The sequence below is a fragment of the Anopheles coluzzii genome, chromosome 2 (genome assembly GCF_943734685.1).
Source record: "Anopheles coluzzii chromosome 2, AcolN3, whole genome shotgun sequence".
NCBI lineage: Eukaryota > Metazoa > Arthropoda > Insecta > Diptera > Culicidae > Anopheles > Anopheles coluzzii.
Genome location: NC_064670.1, coordinates 38092754 through 38108854, shown reverse-complemented (window position 1 = coordinate 38108854; position 16101 = coordinate 38092754). Strand labels below are relative to the sequence as shown.

The 16101-nt window shown below is 45.8% G+C and overlaps 1 protein-coding gene across 1 annotated transcript in view; it reads right to left on the bottom strand.

The window, feature by feature from the left end:
- Positions 1 to 16101, bottom strand: part of LOC120950920 (uncharacterized) — a 34446-nt gene that overhangs the window by 16354 nt on the left and 1991 nt on the right. The gene's annotated exons all lie outside the window — the stretch shown is intronic.

Sequence of the window (16101 nt, the reverse complement as noted above, 5' to 3'; positions counted from 1 at the left end):
AGACGACGCTAAGCGAGGTGGAGAGTCATAGAAATTTCATTTTGGAGTTAGATTTCACTGTCATATCTCATCATGGCTCTGACTAAGCTCTTCAATAATAAGTTGTTTCTAGTGATACTTTACGGTGAAACAATTAAACATAGCTGAAAATGAATTATTCTGTTCAAATATACCCTACAGAATCGCACCGTTCCTGCTCAACGATGAATAAAAATCTATTAACATAATAGTCAAACCGTGCCACCAATAATGATAAGCAATCTAGCTTTTACGGCTTTCGTGACAAGCGCATTTTTGTCCTGCCTCCGGAGTTCCAGTGTCACACAACAACGTACAGCAGCAGCAAGCAGCAGCTCGTGGATCTCGATTTCATTATAAAATCGTCACGTTCCCGGCAGGGTGGTGGTCGGCGTTGTCATCGCGTCACCGTCATTTTTTTTTCTCTGCTTCTATTATTACGTTTTGTCCCCATCTCCCATCGTTTTGTCAGCTTTGCGCGGTGGCGGAGATGGTAATGACTGGCGGCAGCCACCGTCGCCGCCGCTAACCTTTTATCCGCACTGTATCTATCGACCGGTTGTGTTTTCTTCCTCCTCGTGCACTACCCAGTTTTCCATAAGTCACACTCCCTGAAGTCATCAACCCACTACACAGCGTCAAGTGGGCAGACTCACCGGCCCAATTGTTGTCGATGAGCATTACAAACACAAAAAAGCTGTATCGAGAGATATCAATTGAGACATCTCGTTTCCAGCTCAACGAGCACAGTTCAATGAGTCCGCGGCGGCGTGTGAGTTGATGTGCTCACTTGGGCGTACACGTTACTGGAAAAACGGCTCCCAAAGGATGCCTGTAACAATCGTCATCACCATCATCATTATTATCATTATCATGATCGGCTTACTCGTCGTCATGCTTCTGCGGAGTTCCCGAACCTCCCTCTGGAAGGAGGTGGCTCCTCGCCCGTCAATCATCTGCGCTCTGGGCCAAACAGCAGAGTGAGGGTTAAGTTCAGTCTTCAGCACTACTCCTAAAATGCTTCGCCAGTATCCAGGCCAGGCAGGGAGTATTCGGGGTGCAGTTGCTCCATCAGCGAGCGCTTTACAGCATCGTCGTGGCGAGCGCTTGGTGGCCAAATTGGTGCGCCTTGTTTGTCATCGATATGGCGCAACCGGCAACCGTGACCATGAACCTTTCATCTTCTTCGCTCTTTTTATGTGTTTTGTGTCTCTCGTGCAGCCAGCATAATGGGTGTTGGGGGCGCGCTTCAAAGCTCAACCCTTCAGTGAGCGATATGGAGATGAGCGTGGAGCAAGCAACGTAAAACAGAGCAATTCGATTCGTTTGGGAGTGTTTTAAGGAAACGCATCTTTTATGAAATCAAATTACATATTTTAAGTAAAAAAAATCGATGTAGGAGAAGACGACAAGAAAATCTCACTGTTTATTGATGTTCTTTTTAATGTCAGATACTACAAATACACACCCCTTCAAGGGTTGAACATTATGGGAGATTCACCAGTCACACACGCCCATCCGGGAGAAAAAGAAGAGTAACAAAAAAAAAACAATCCACACACACACGGGGACCACCTCTACGAGATGAGTGATGTCAGCCGGCCCTGCCAGAGAACGCATTCGGGATTGGAATTGATTTTAAGTGAGTTCACACTTTGCTCCAATTTTGCGTCCGACGTGACGACGTGTGTGTACGACGCAATGGTACGAGAAAATGGGGGAGGGAGCGAAAGGGAAACAAGGGGCACCGGAGGGGCGGTGGTGGTGGCCACACGGATGATGGGCGCCAGGCGCACAGCATTCAATGAGCATAAAAGCGTAATTTCGTTTCGTATTCGTAGCGCACGCGGTGGGACGCGACAGGACGACGACGACGACGACCGGACCGGAGAGGCATGAATTCACAATTTGTTTTCCAACACGGTATAGGGAGAAGTTTGCAGGAATGTGTTTAGTGCAATCGATACCGGGGAATGGTCTAAGGGACAATGAAGTAAGGTCCTTTTGGGGGTAAACCTTGGCGCACTTTTACGTACCGGAGCGTACAGTGAATATTCATGGCGAGGGTCGTGCAGAGTTCCATTTGGTGCATTCATTAAACTGAGGCCATCGGTTGCCTATCCAGATGGCCATCCCCGAAGCATTGGATTCCAATGTTTAAACAAATGCAACTTCAAATCAATTTACACAACATCATAACTTATGCATGCACTTTATTTGGTACGGCTCGAAGCAGTTAATCCAATTGGACATTCGAACGGTCCCATAAGGCCATAGAGTCTTGGGGGGATAACACACCAGTAAAACCAATAGAACCACCTTTTAACAAATCACAATTTCCCTGACATTACTCCTTGTGCTCGTGACAAGGAAAATGACCCAACACAACCCCGCGTTAGCCGGCTCTGTTATGCTGCCGAGTCCGGTCAATAGCCCCAGCGGCGCACGACCGCACGACCGATGGATTGGATGGATGGCAATTCCACTGCTGCCTTGGTATCGAAGTGCTATAAATAAGTTTCGCATCTTTCAACGGTGCCACACTACCGTTGTGCATCGAGACGAAATCCTTTTGCTTCGCGTTGGCGCCAATGCCAATAGGCAACGAAAGGCAGAGACAGACACTGCATCTCGCGCTCGTTTCACTGCAATACACAACACACTCGATCAACTCGATTGATTCTATTTTTCCCCTCGTTTGGCTGTACTTCTACTGACCCCCGGAGACTTCTCCTCTGGCATAAAAGCGTTCTACTACAATTGCCGAACGGTGGTGTGTGATCAGCCTCTTTCGCTGCGAAGTGGTCGCTAGTACCGTTTGCCGCCAGACAGACAACAAGGCACAAAAATGGGAAGGGATGCATTTTATGCTCTCCGTGTTGGCCTCCTTTCACGTGTGGTACGGTACAACTTCCACCGGTCGTGATTCATGCTGCAGACGAGTTTGTAACTAATTCCTTGTGTCGTGCGCGCATTGTAGGAACAGTTCTTGCCGGGCCATCTGTAACGAATTGCGGACCGCGTAGTAGGGTAATGCGGAGTAAAAGCTCCTTTTTACAGGCCTTAAGCTCTTACGTATGGGTTTACCATTGGCCTCGAACGGTATCCCAGCGGTTCGGAATAATGAACTGTCCAAATTTCTTCGACATTGTTGTTATCTCTTTGTATAGACGAGCGACAAACTCGTTGCTGCCAATCTCGTGAGCTTTGTGTTCCATCAACATCATCATCGTCATCATTAGTTTCTCTCGCCAAGTTGGAATGAAGATAACCCTCTCCCTTACCCACCTCGCCACCCCTTTCGCTCATCAGCCTCTATAATCGCCGCGCGACAGACAATCCAACGGAGATGCGCTGCCCGTTAAATGAGACTTAATTGTTTCAAGGTGCAGCCTAACCGGCCAGTCTCAACCCAACGAACAAAGGCCCCATCTCTCCACCAATTGCATTGTCCGGTTTCGATGGACGCACACGGGGATGGATGGCGAGGAATTTCGCTTTTTGTAATCATTGACCGTTCTGGCAGCGGGAAAGAACGCATGGAAAGACCGATACAAATTAAGCTGACACATTGTTTCCCCCGCTGAATGTTGCAGCAATGGAGAGGACCCACTTGAATGCTGTCAGACTCTACCACTGCACCCAAAAAAAAAATAATAATAATAAAATGGTCAAACAAACCAACCAACTTGGTGTCAAGGTTCCAATGTTTTTCGTATTTCACAATGTTTTCCTTCACCTTTTTTCGATTTTTATTTGCACACAGTTTCGCACTCGCTTACCTTCTTTTAGTTGGCGGAGGGGTGTGCCTTTTTATGATGGTGCCAGTGTGACGACCACTGGGTTGGGGACATAAAATAAGAGGAAAATCACACTGCAAGAGTGACCTCGGCGAAATAAACCCTCCCAGGAGGAACAGCAGCACCGGACAGCTCTGTCGTCGATGCTCTGCAACATAAAGATGGTGGCCCTTTCCGGATGGTGGTGTGCTGACTAGGTTTGTGTGGAAAACCGGTGCAAAAATGGGAACAAAACTGTATGTCTGTGTGTGCGTGTTACAAACACAAAGTGGCGCCTTTGTGTGCGATGGCGATGCAACCCAACCCAATATGACCGTGGCCTTTTGGTCCCAACTAAAAACCATCCAAGGGACAGAGTGAGCAAACAGTTTTAGAAGGGACCACCGCATCAGTGGAAAACCCATTTTCCATCGCAAAATAGTTACTTCAACTGTGATGGTGATTGTGGGGCGTCGCTTTGCAGTAGAAACAAGAAAAGTACGGATTCCAATAAGAGTGTCGGCAGTATTGGCGTTGGCTTTAAGTTTTCCTCCCGTTTTCACCCAACTCAAAAACAACAACAACGCACAACTGCTTCTATTTTTATTCTTTTTCTCCCCTTTCAAACTCACCCCCTTTCCCCCCTGCATTTCCTCTCCCTTTAAAATACATAATGTGTCGCTTTAGCAGGTGCTTTGGGCTATCCACCTCCAATAGAGAGCACACATTTTTCTTACCGTGGAAAACGCCATTTTTCACCTCTTTTTCTCTCACACACCCACCCACCCCTGTCCCCTGCACGACCACTTCCCACCCACCGGTTGCTGGTTGAAAAGAAAACGACGAATGGAAATGTGTGTGTGTGTGTATCCATTTCATTTCACTTCACTTTCGCTTGGTTTTCCACAAGTTCACAGTGTTTCTTTTATGCCTTCCCTCTTGGTGCCGGTGACCCGCGTACGTCGTTGCGGCGGCGGCGGCTGCTCGCCCGCACGCTGAAACAGTAAAGTAAAGAGTCTACTACAAACGGTTTTGGAAGTGAAAATACGTGTAGGAAACTCTTCGCTTTTTTGCTGTTGTTGCTGTTGTGAGGTTGCCTTTTGGCGGCAATCAAGTGACACACCCCGGGGATTGTGACGGGATAAGTTCACCGAAAGGATGCTGATGCTGGCCGCCCGATTGAAAACCGGTATAGGAAAACAACGGAGGTGAAAGTATCGATGGAATTTTCAGCACCTTTTTTAGTGAGAAGAATATTAAAAAAAAAACGCCATTTCTATTGCTATTTGCTATCAACTTCTCAATCTCGTTAGCGGATTTTTGCATTCGAGCCGACAGTGGCGCTAATGGCACGAGCAACCTTTTCAACAGGGGAGCGCGGAGACGAGTTTGTTTAGACATATTTAAATCATAGCTTCTTCCTCTTGTTGCTTGGGGAAATATTTTGCACCGAATGCTTTCGGAAAAGACACTTTTAATTTCACGCCTGACTGTTTATTACCGCCGGGTTGCTGTTTCCTTTCTGTTGTGACTGGGGATTTTCAACCTTTTACTGTACACTCAATTGTATTGAACGTTAATATCTACCTTTTTTAGTTCTATTTTAAGTGAAACAATAAAATATTGAATAAAACTCTTATGGAATAGGTTTTTTTTACAAATTATGTTATGGGTTTTTTTAAACTCGTAAACACCAATGGATACTACTATGAATGCATTACAGCTCCTTAAGGGTTAATCGATAGTTTTTCTTCCCATCGGTTGGCGGTGCTGCCGTTGGCTAAATTTAAATTTTCTTCACTACCAGCCACAGCTCGTGAGAACACTCACGCAGGTAAATTTATGCTACCATTCTAAGTATCTCATACACCCCCCACGCCTGCTCTATCCACGTGACAAAAATCCAATTCCGTACCGAACGGCGACACGCTTACAAACGCATCCCAGCACAGAGAGAGAGAGAAAGAGAGACACAGAGAGAGGGATAGGGAGGGCAAGAGAGAGTTTCCCGCACCCGGTAGCACAAGCAGCAGCAGCAGCAGCAGGTTTGCAAGCATAACGAGTGTCCCATCCGATAATAGCACCCGACCGACCGGGCATGCCTTGTGTCGCGGCTTTACCGCCGCAACCGGTTTTTTAGCCCGCTCCCCCTTGGTAGGCCCTCCCACATCCGGATTGCTGTTTAAAAAAGGGTCAGTTTCCTCTTCGAGATCGTTGTTTCTCGCTTCCCAGGGCCCAGGGTGGAATTTATTGGTGATACAAATTACCACCTCCAGAGCCAGCAGCAGGGCAATGTAGTTACGCGGTTCCGACGAAGCTGATCGCCACGCGGTGGAGGATGTCGAGGCAATGGGAACAAGTGAGAGTTTTCTTATAAGAAGGACCGTCGGCCCAGATCCGATTGGTGAGTAGTTTAAGCCGTAAAGCCGGCATCCCGTTCGTCTCGTGTGGCCTAACGTCGGATAATGGCGAAGCAGTGGATAATCTGATTTAGACTATTAAGCTGGTGATTTCATTAGGAATTTCATGTTGCATTCTTTTGCTTAAGCTGGTGATATAAATTATTTATATCCAATGGCATCAATATAACTTGGAATGAAACTACTGAATGTTTCGTATTCATGTTGATTTGGTCTTAAAAAAGGGCCTGTTTTACTAGGACCACTTCGAAATCTGCTCAATGTTTGAACACAAGTAAGTATGCAAACAGCATCAATTAAATTCAACAAACAGGAGAGTTCGTGTGATATAAAACAAAAAATCTATATTTATCAGAAGAAAAGTGAATGATTTTAGATGATACTACCACTTATGATACCCATACTACGTTACTGAAGCTTGAAGACAGTTAAAATCGTCTCATTTAAATCTGTAAAGTTTGCTGCCAAATGTATCATCTGAAAGTAGACAACGTTTCCACCAATGCCACAAACATTTCAAGCACACCTTATTTACCCCTACCATTGCAGATCCCTCAGACTGTCCCCGAAACCAAAGACGGCAAATTTGGCGGTCATGGTCAGAGAAGCAATCACCCCATTTTAAACCCCTTCAAATAACATGGCGCTTACCTCGCGCTATGCTCGCGCGTCAAAAACTGTGTCACTGCACACAACAACCAACGACACAGACTATGAATATGTATGCGGCCAAAGAAAGTATATTAAGCAAAAAAAACACGCAAACCTTCCCCGATTTCTAAAAAGATTTATTGCTACCAACACCGCTGGACTAACACGTGCACGTGGCCGGGCACACAGGTAAGTGGGGAAACGCTGTCAACGATGCACCGCCGCTGCGCATCGATCGCATACGCATTTGGTACCATCGTGCATACGTCGCCACTTGGGAGCAGCAGTGCAACGAGAAAGTAAAGAAAGCTGTTGCAGTCGGCCATCACTGGACAACTGGCCAGTATGGTCCCGGGCTGTCCAGAGGGGCACGTTGCTAAAATGTGTCACGACGTTCGCATTTTCCATTTGCTTTACGTGTGTGTGTTTGTTTCGTTGACTTTTCATCGCACTAAGCAGTGTTGAACTTTCCACTGTCTTATCTCCGTAGGGACGTGCAAAACAGACAGACGGTAAATTATACTTTCATTAATCTTCTCCCATCCAAATGGACCGAATCGTGCGTTTCCGTTTTGCGGTTGTAAATCTCGCGCCTGAAGCTTAAACGTCACCATCATCAGCCATCGTTATCGTTTGTTTGAGCTGACGATGACGATGTTAATCAGCACAAAGCAATATACTGCCACACAAAGCCCCATAAGGAACCGCTTGCAAGTAATATATTATAATTGTTTTAAAATATGCCACACCTACATAAAGCCGGCCTTGCGTGTTAAAGTTACAGCAAAAAGAGGTTTCTAAATTTCCGCCATTTTTTGTATGAAGTTCATTTTAACAATTCAGCAAATTCCAACTGATCACAGCGTCACATCTGAGTGATCCACCAGAGCGGTTGCAAACATGGTGGCGGCATGGCTTCCTCGTCACTGTACACTACCCCCTCCCTCTGGGGCGGTGGCCGTGGGTTTCATGCTCTGGCAGTCATCAGCAAACATTGGTTTCTTTTCCTTCCGCATTTGAAAGGTGGCAACAAAACAAACCGTCGCTCCACCATCGACCGTCTGTTGTGTTGGAGTGTGTGCGGTTTTCCAGTGTCTTATCACTTCCGTCTTCGTTGTGTTTATTTTTTTATGCTTTTGCTTTTTCATCCTCTTCCCCATCCTAGCTCATCATTTATGCAATATGCGCTCCACACCTCGACCGTGCGCTGCTCCTCTCGTGTTTATATTTGACTAAGCCGTTTTCTATCTTCAAACGCACATATGGCAATTCGACCATTCGAATAATCGCGGGCCAATCAGTCAGTCAGGCCGCGGCAATGGAACTACAGCGCCGCATCGCCCCTTAAACGGAACGCTATCAGTTTGGTTCCGTTTTGCATTCACTATCAACCGGAAATGGGTGACGATCGCGCCGCACAGTCGACCGTATGGAGGGGTGGAGGAGGCCACAGTGCAACAATTGTGTGGTTGATGATCGTTTGCAATCGTTTCTAGTCGGCGATTGTCTTGGTGCGCGGTTGGTTGCTTGTTAGTAGCCCCGCGCTTGTGGCCCTTATGCTGCACTTATGCTCTACTGCCGTCAGTAGTATTGTGCGTAAACGATGTGAAGCAGCTTCCAGCGATTTAATTCGATTAAACGAGTAGTAGCATTTCCTCCGAAGTAGTGTGTGTGTGTGTGTGTGTTCGACCTTGGTGAGATTGTGATTGCGAGAAGGCGAAGAACACGCCCTCTTCAATCGGGCAATTGTTCAGAGCATTGTTCAAAATTTCCCATCACAGCCCAATTTACGCCAAAGTGGTTGGAAATGGTTATAGTTTTATAGCATTTTTACGAGCTGCTCAATAGAAGCAGGTAACGAGCATAATTGATGATTAAAGGGTAGGTTGCTTGTCGTTTAGTTAATGGAGTTAACATAATGCTGTTTTTAGATAATGTAAATGGATTTTAAAGCAAGGCATAATTGTTAATTTAATACATTCTAAGGCATATTTTTCCAATTAAAAAATTCTATTAGATATCATTTACTCACATCGTATATTTGGCATCTCGTGCACACGAGCAAGCGATACATTTATCGAATAAATATTCAATAAAACGAAGTAAAAAACACACACAGATACATGAAAAGTGGCGAATCTGAACGACACTTCCCGCATAACCACACACTCACGATCCCGTCCGTCCACGATCAGTAACGGCCTGGTCTGCAATATTAAAATCAACTAACAAAAACACAAAAAATGAACCGACACACATCCACGAGCCTAAGAGGATATGTTCCGACCAAAAAGCCAATGCTGTACGAATCCAAAAAAAACGAAAACGCCATAAAACATATGAAACATCGAAAATAACGCCCACCAAAAGAAAAGCAATAAAAAAAAGTCGAACCCATTTCCATCCCATTTCTCATATGAGATCGGGAACAAGTAATAACAAAAAAAAAAAACGAACGAACGAACGAACCGAAACGGTTCGTTAATAATTTAAAGAAAATGCTTTCATTTCCAGGCCACCATTCCCTCTGCCCGGTTGAAGTTGGAGTTAACGAAGTGGGATGTTTTTTTGTTTCGCCAACATTACAACCGAATCCAGCAAAAAAACAGTGACTAAAACGGCATGCAGAAAAAAAGGCAGGATGGATGGCATTGAAGCCGAGTGTGGCCAAGCCCTGTTGTTAACCTTGCCAAACTAAAATACACACACACAGTATTTGCTGCCCTCGAAAGTGATCCTCCCATCCGCACTGCTAAGTTTTGCGGTCGAGCTCTTTTGTCCTGCACGCATCGAAGGTCACGCACACGGGCACGAGAGAGAGCACGGCCAGAAAATGGCACGAATTGTTATTTTCCACGAATGGAATCGCGCCTCAATCGCCCCTTCGCATCGATTTTCCACTGGTGGTGGAAATTTACCAACAAATGAAATTGTTAAAAAACCCCTGATAAGGCGTGGAAAAACGGGCGTACAGTGTTCACGGGTTTTCGGCACGAAACCCCGACTTTGTTTTGGGGAGGGCAAAGCGCATCACAAGCGCAGGAGCTGCCCCTTGCACGATTCCACAACAAACCCGCACAACATGCCTCCGCCTTCGAGCATGTTGCACGGGGGCAAAGGCTGCAGAAACAACAAAGGGTTTGTTTATTTACACACAAACACATCGCACATAGTAGATTTGAAGTTGCTTTCCGCCTCATGGTATGCGCTCGGTGTCTGTTGATCTTAAACATGCACGCTCTCTCGGCGAAAGCGAAGGCGGATCTACGACAGGGCGCGATTGTAATACCAAGTTCTTTTGCCTTCCTTGCCTTGCCATGATCAGCATAATGTACAGCCCTCAGACTCACATAAGGGAGAAGGCGAACGCATCGTGTATGTGTGTGAGTGTGTGCCCCATTAATCAAGCATAATTTATTCAATTATACACATTACACCCATGCGGCGTATGACTGTTAGGGTGGAAAGAAAGCAAAAAAAAGCAGTATTTCGATGAGAGCATTAGATGGGAGCGAAAAGACGCCTGATCGTGATCTGTTCACACAATTATGATTGCAGCCGAATGCAAAAGGGTCGTTCGGGGGCGTTCCAGCGCAAACATCAACAAGTGATGCACCGCGTGCAGCTCAAGTGTGGGATGATGACGCAAACACAACGGAAAGAATTATGTAGTGAATGCACAGCACACAGCACACTTGCATGCATGATCGACGGGGTGTTGATCGTTCGTTTTCGATGTTTCACACCAAGAAAAAAAGGTTGGGTTTTTAAGTGATCCAAAGAGCCGACGCGATGTTGAGCTAAAATGATGAATTAAATTTTCCAGAAAAATCCCATTTATCCATCAGTATTTCAAGGAAAATAAACCATCGGAACATCGGACAACATAACCGAAACCATTCCAATAGGAAGCTAATAGAAAAAAGGCGTCTTCGGTTAACGTTTTGTGTCAATATTTGATCATTTGAACTTCTGAGTTCATCATTCGTCTGCACGTCTGCTCGTTCGATCTTTCGAGCCGTCTCCCTCTCTCCCTCCAATTGCATTGTAGTATGCACCAAGCAGAGAGTATCGGGAAGTTCAACAACCTTCCCCCAAAACTGTGACTGTACTAACTTTTGGACACATTTACGACCACCGAAAAAAAATGCTGCCCTCATATTAATCATCTCGTCCGTTCGCTTCGATGAACTACAATTTCCATGTCGGCCATCACACTCTTCGTGAAAGAATCGACGGGAAAAGTCTCACACATACGCTGCGCCTCCGCCGCTACCTATTATGACGTTCGAGCGTGTAGAAATCGAAAAAGGCGCGCTGCAACATAAAATTATGCTTCCTACTTCTCCGTACCGCATTCGGCATTCGTTTGGATTGGGGGTGGATGAAGGAAGATGGGAAGAAAGATTCGTTTTTCTTTTCACTTACTCTGTGTGTGTGTGTGTGTGTGTGTGTACGTGTGTGTACGTTCGAGTGTTCGCGGGGTCGGGTGAAAATGAAATCGAGAGTTTTAAAAGCGGTAAGCATGGCAGCTGCGCCGCCCGCCGCATGCTCGTTGGCTGTGTGTTGTGATGTGAGATGTGCATCATCCATCTTGCTATCCCCGGTCGAGGTCAATGCAATCTCGAGTACACAGGCAACAGCACAGCGCCAGTACGGAGCTGTACAGCTACAAACCAAGTATTGCTGCAAATGTAGGCTACCTGCATGGTCCTTTTTCGGCAACGGCCAACACAAGAGGGTAAAAAGGTCAACAGACACAAACGAATTGCCCTTAAAACAACAACAAGCAAGGGAAAATTCATCTCGCTATGCGGTCCAGGATTTACACGATCCGAAATTAGCAGTTTGTCCAACAGGCCAAACCGAACAGGCTGATAACTGTACGATGTTGTTACATTCGTTCGGAAAGCCAAAAGTGGAAAGCGTTATTGTTTTCTGTATGGGAACTTTTGCAGTCTTCCAGACCGATCGCGAACTTGGCTGGACAAAAACCGGCTTTCGACACACACTTATCAGCCGGCCTTGATCGTGCCTTATTTGTAGGTGGTGGCGGTGGTGGCTTTTAGCCGCGATTCCACACCACACAAAACGAGCTCATCAAATTAAAGTGCTCGAATGTGCACAAAACCACAAGAAAGCGCATCTATATACGAGCGAGCGTTTGTGGTGGTTGTATTGTACTGTATGTATGGCGTTGGCTGTTGTTTTCGTTTAATATAATATGTTGCGAAATTGGAACGATTGCTTTTCGCTGGCCTGGAGTCATTAGCCGAAATTTTGGGAGCGAAAGCCATGCGATGTCTTTCCGTTTCTGTGTGTAGAAATAAATCAATGCAACTATTTGCCTATTTGCTTCGTAGTACAACAATATAAACGTTATTCACTAATATTGTGTACAGTATAAGTTGTGAATTATAATACAAATAAAGTGAAAGTTTATCTATCGATCAGCAATTTTGTTTGAGGTTTAACGAGGTAACGTTTTTCTTCAACCGTGATAAATAATATACATATGGTGTAATATAAAAATTAGTTTTTTCTTTGATAAGAAGCAACACACTTTGCTATTCCCTCTTATCGTTAATTAGCGGAGTTTCTACTTTATTACTCACACAAAAAAAGCAACAATACGATAAAAACGCAACTATATACACTGTTTGCCGACATACAGATACATTCCTTTTATCAATTTAACCACATGATAGGCCGACAATCAATGATTTATTTAATAATGATCGATAATCGAGTACATGGGACGGACACGGCACGAGGAAAACGTGTTTACCCCTCTGCAGGCTACAATAGGAATTACATTGCAAATGAAAAAAAAAAAGAATTATTGATTTGCATTCTTCACCGACTGTGGCCACAGTCAAACCGCAGCTAAACACCAATCTATGAAGCACTGTACTGAATGTACCGACATTCGTGATTGATTGGCCTCTTGCTAATTGGATTGCAATTTTCCCCTTTAAACTCATTAGTTTAAATTACAAACGTCTGTTGCCGATAACATTACTTGCTTTAGGTAATGAATATTATAGTGAGTAAAATACCACCTTGAAGAAATAGCGAGGAGTTGCAATTCTCATTTTCTTGCTTCACACGATCGCTTGCCTCGCTTTGGAGCTGGTTACAGCAAACACACACACAAAAACACCAAAGCTGCCCATCATGCTTAGAGAGCTACTGTAAACTATTTTTGACACGCCGCATATTTTGGTGTCGCGAGCACGAGACCGCACGACTTCAATCCAACGTGCCCGGGGTGAGGCCGACCCCATGCCCGGCGAGCTGTGCCGGTTTGCCATTTTTCATCCCAAAAATGTCAACCACACTCCGTGACCGTACGGTCAAATACAAAAACACACACACATGTGTGTGTGTGTGTGGTTGTCGCCAGATTAATTCCGCGGGATTCCGTGAGCGTGTGCAGTGGATTTGGTTTTCTAGTTGTGTTCTTTCCTTTCGTCACCCAACCATCATCAAACGTGCCAGTGTCCCCGAAAAGTAGCGTTTACCACCAGCCAGCATACTTTTTTGGCTCTCTTTCTCTCTCGTTTCCATTGACCACCAGCGGACAACATTCTCATCCATTAAGTGGTCCTTTCCCTCCCTGTGCGGTGTCGTTCTTCATAGCGCTGCAAATAAAGTATTCCTCGCACGGCCACTGGCAACGATCCATCACTCCGGCGTGGCTTGGGGGCTAGAGACCCCACAATTTGCCTGTCCCGTACGCGGTAGGGCACACTATCCCCTGCAGGGACACCAAACAAGGCAAACTATCAATCTGCTTCGATCGAAATGCGAAAGCTGATTCAAATTCCATCCACACAAACACAAACACACACACACACACACGAACAGTCACATTTGGGAGGGAGTTTGTGTGGGCAAAAAAACGCACCCTACGACTGTCACTGGCCCTTAGGATAATTAGAACTTTAATAAGTAGAAGAAGACAGTTTCAAACAACCACCGCAACAACAAAAAACGATCCCTAACGACCATCAACGAAATGGCTTACTAAAGATTGTCCTCTTCGGTGCCGGACACTGCCTTGCCAGGTCCCTTTTGGCACACAGTAATGGCGCCTCGAATCCTGACGGTAGCACAATACACACGCACACAAAGAAGACGAAGATGCGCAACATAGCGCCAATGCTCCTCCTCTGACATCATCTCCCCACAGCAAAGCACACACACACAGCTGTGTGTCGTCGGCCGGCTAGCATAGGAAGAAGTTTCGCTCGATGAACTATACCCTGGAGGCAGAAAAGCATGAAAAGCAAACGAGCGGCGACAGCAACAACCCCGGTAGCCGGGCGTATTAAAGTTAAACTGACGACTGTGGCCATCTTTTTGTACGGTCTGAGCGCACAGAAACACATCCGGGAAAGTGACGCCGATGATGCCGAATGATAATGTGGATGATTTGCTTTCGCATCATTTCACGCGGGAGCATCCTTCAGCGATCAGAAAGGGGCACGCCCGCCGTTCTAACTACGTATAAATCGTAAGCGTTTCTTGGTGGTACGACGGTTGTGCATGTTGTCGCTCCTGACAGGAGATTTCAGTGTACGCGGGCAGAGGGAGCGTTCCGTTTATGTCATCCGACTCTCTGTGGCATTCGGAGAGATCGTTAATCTTCACTCCAGCTTCTCCGTTCGTCTGTTTACGTGCACACACACACCAATTTCTGGCGGGTGTTGGCAAAGGGCGCGCTCTCTAGTGGTAAACGTATCCGGCTCCATGGGCTCCATCAATCGATAACGATTCCGTCACACATTTGTCGCCCGTACGAGGGTGATGACGGTTTCCATCACACATGTTCTTCGATGCTTCTATACAGCAAGATGCAAGGAATAGCAGCATAGAAAGCAAAACGGAAAGGGCGTATGATGCGTTTGTGTGAGGCGAGCAACTCGTTCACTCGTTCATCGGTTTCTAGCGTCAACTGAACATTGGCTTCAAGAACAGCTTGCGCGAACGGGTTGAAGTACTTCAACGGAGGAAATATTTTATTACATTATGCTCCCGGGGATCTCTGCGCGGATCCCGGAAACGAAGGTGACAGACGATCGCACGGGACGCGAACGGAGCTAATCCAGCAGTAAGGGACGGAGAGGGGCTTAATATATACATGAGCTTGTCCATGCACTGCTTTACAAATAAAGTGTTCGGTAGCATTATTTAACCCAGATTCAGCGTGACAACATATTTCCCCAGTGTCGTCCAGAATTTAGAACCGACTAGTTGGCTGGCTGGTTGGCTGGCCTACTTGTTTCGAGTGTCCCGAATGTCCGACACCGGAAGCGGGACGCATAATTCAATCCGGCGCGAGTTGGAAAATATTCATAAGCAAACTTCTTTGGCCGATTCCGGCCTGAGGAAGTTGCTTCGACTGCACAATGAGGTTCTTCTCTGTGGCAGCATGTGCATTCCATACACTCTTCGCTCTTCTCTCTTACTCCTTCTTTTACTATGTTTTGCAGTCTTACGGCTCACCCTGACCCGAAAGCAGCGAGATCGATATGGGAAGAAATAAGCCAGATAAATTTGGGAAAAAAGGCGTTCATGGGAGGTCGGGCCACGTACAATGTGTGTCCCTGCTGCAAGGTATGTATGTGTTTGTGTGTGTCTGTGTGTGAGAGCAGTTTCCGCCGTTCGGGAATGATTTTTAATGTGTTTATTTATTTATTTTTTCGTTCCCTGTTCTTTTCCTCGATTCCCTCCTCGCTGCTCGCATTTCTGTCGTGATTTTATGGTATTATCATAAATCACGCCGGTTGTTGCAGGCGAGCTATGAGTAATACACACACTGGCTTGGGGGGAAATCTGCCAAAGATACAAGGCAGTGAATTTGAAAGAGTAAATAACAGGCAGCAGAGAACATTTAGACGCGCCCTAATACTTGGGAATGTTTTATGCTACATTTTGGAATTTCAATGTCAACTTCAAGTATTCGGAATTGCTGTTCGATAGATCCAATGTCCAATAGAACAATTTTAGGTTCAGATACAAGCTATAAGGTGTCTAAGATATCATCCTAATGTTTTAATATTGAAAACGTCTGTTAGGTCAACGCTCTTTTCTTTTCTACAGCGATGGATTATAATCGATCGCTGGTGCAGACGGCCTGGCGGCCTCGAAAGAAAAGCGCAGACTTTACCTCTGTTATCAATGTACATTTTTTCTGTCAGTACCAACGATTGCAAAACAGGGAAATA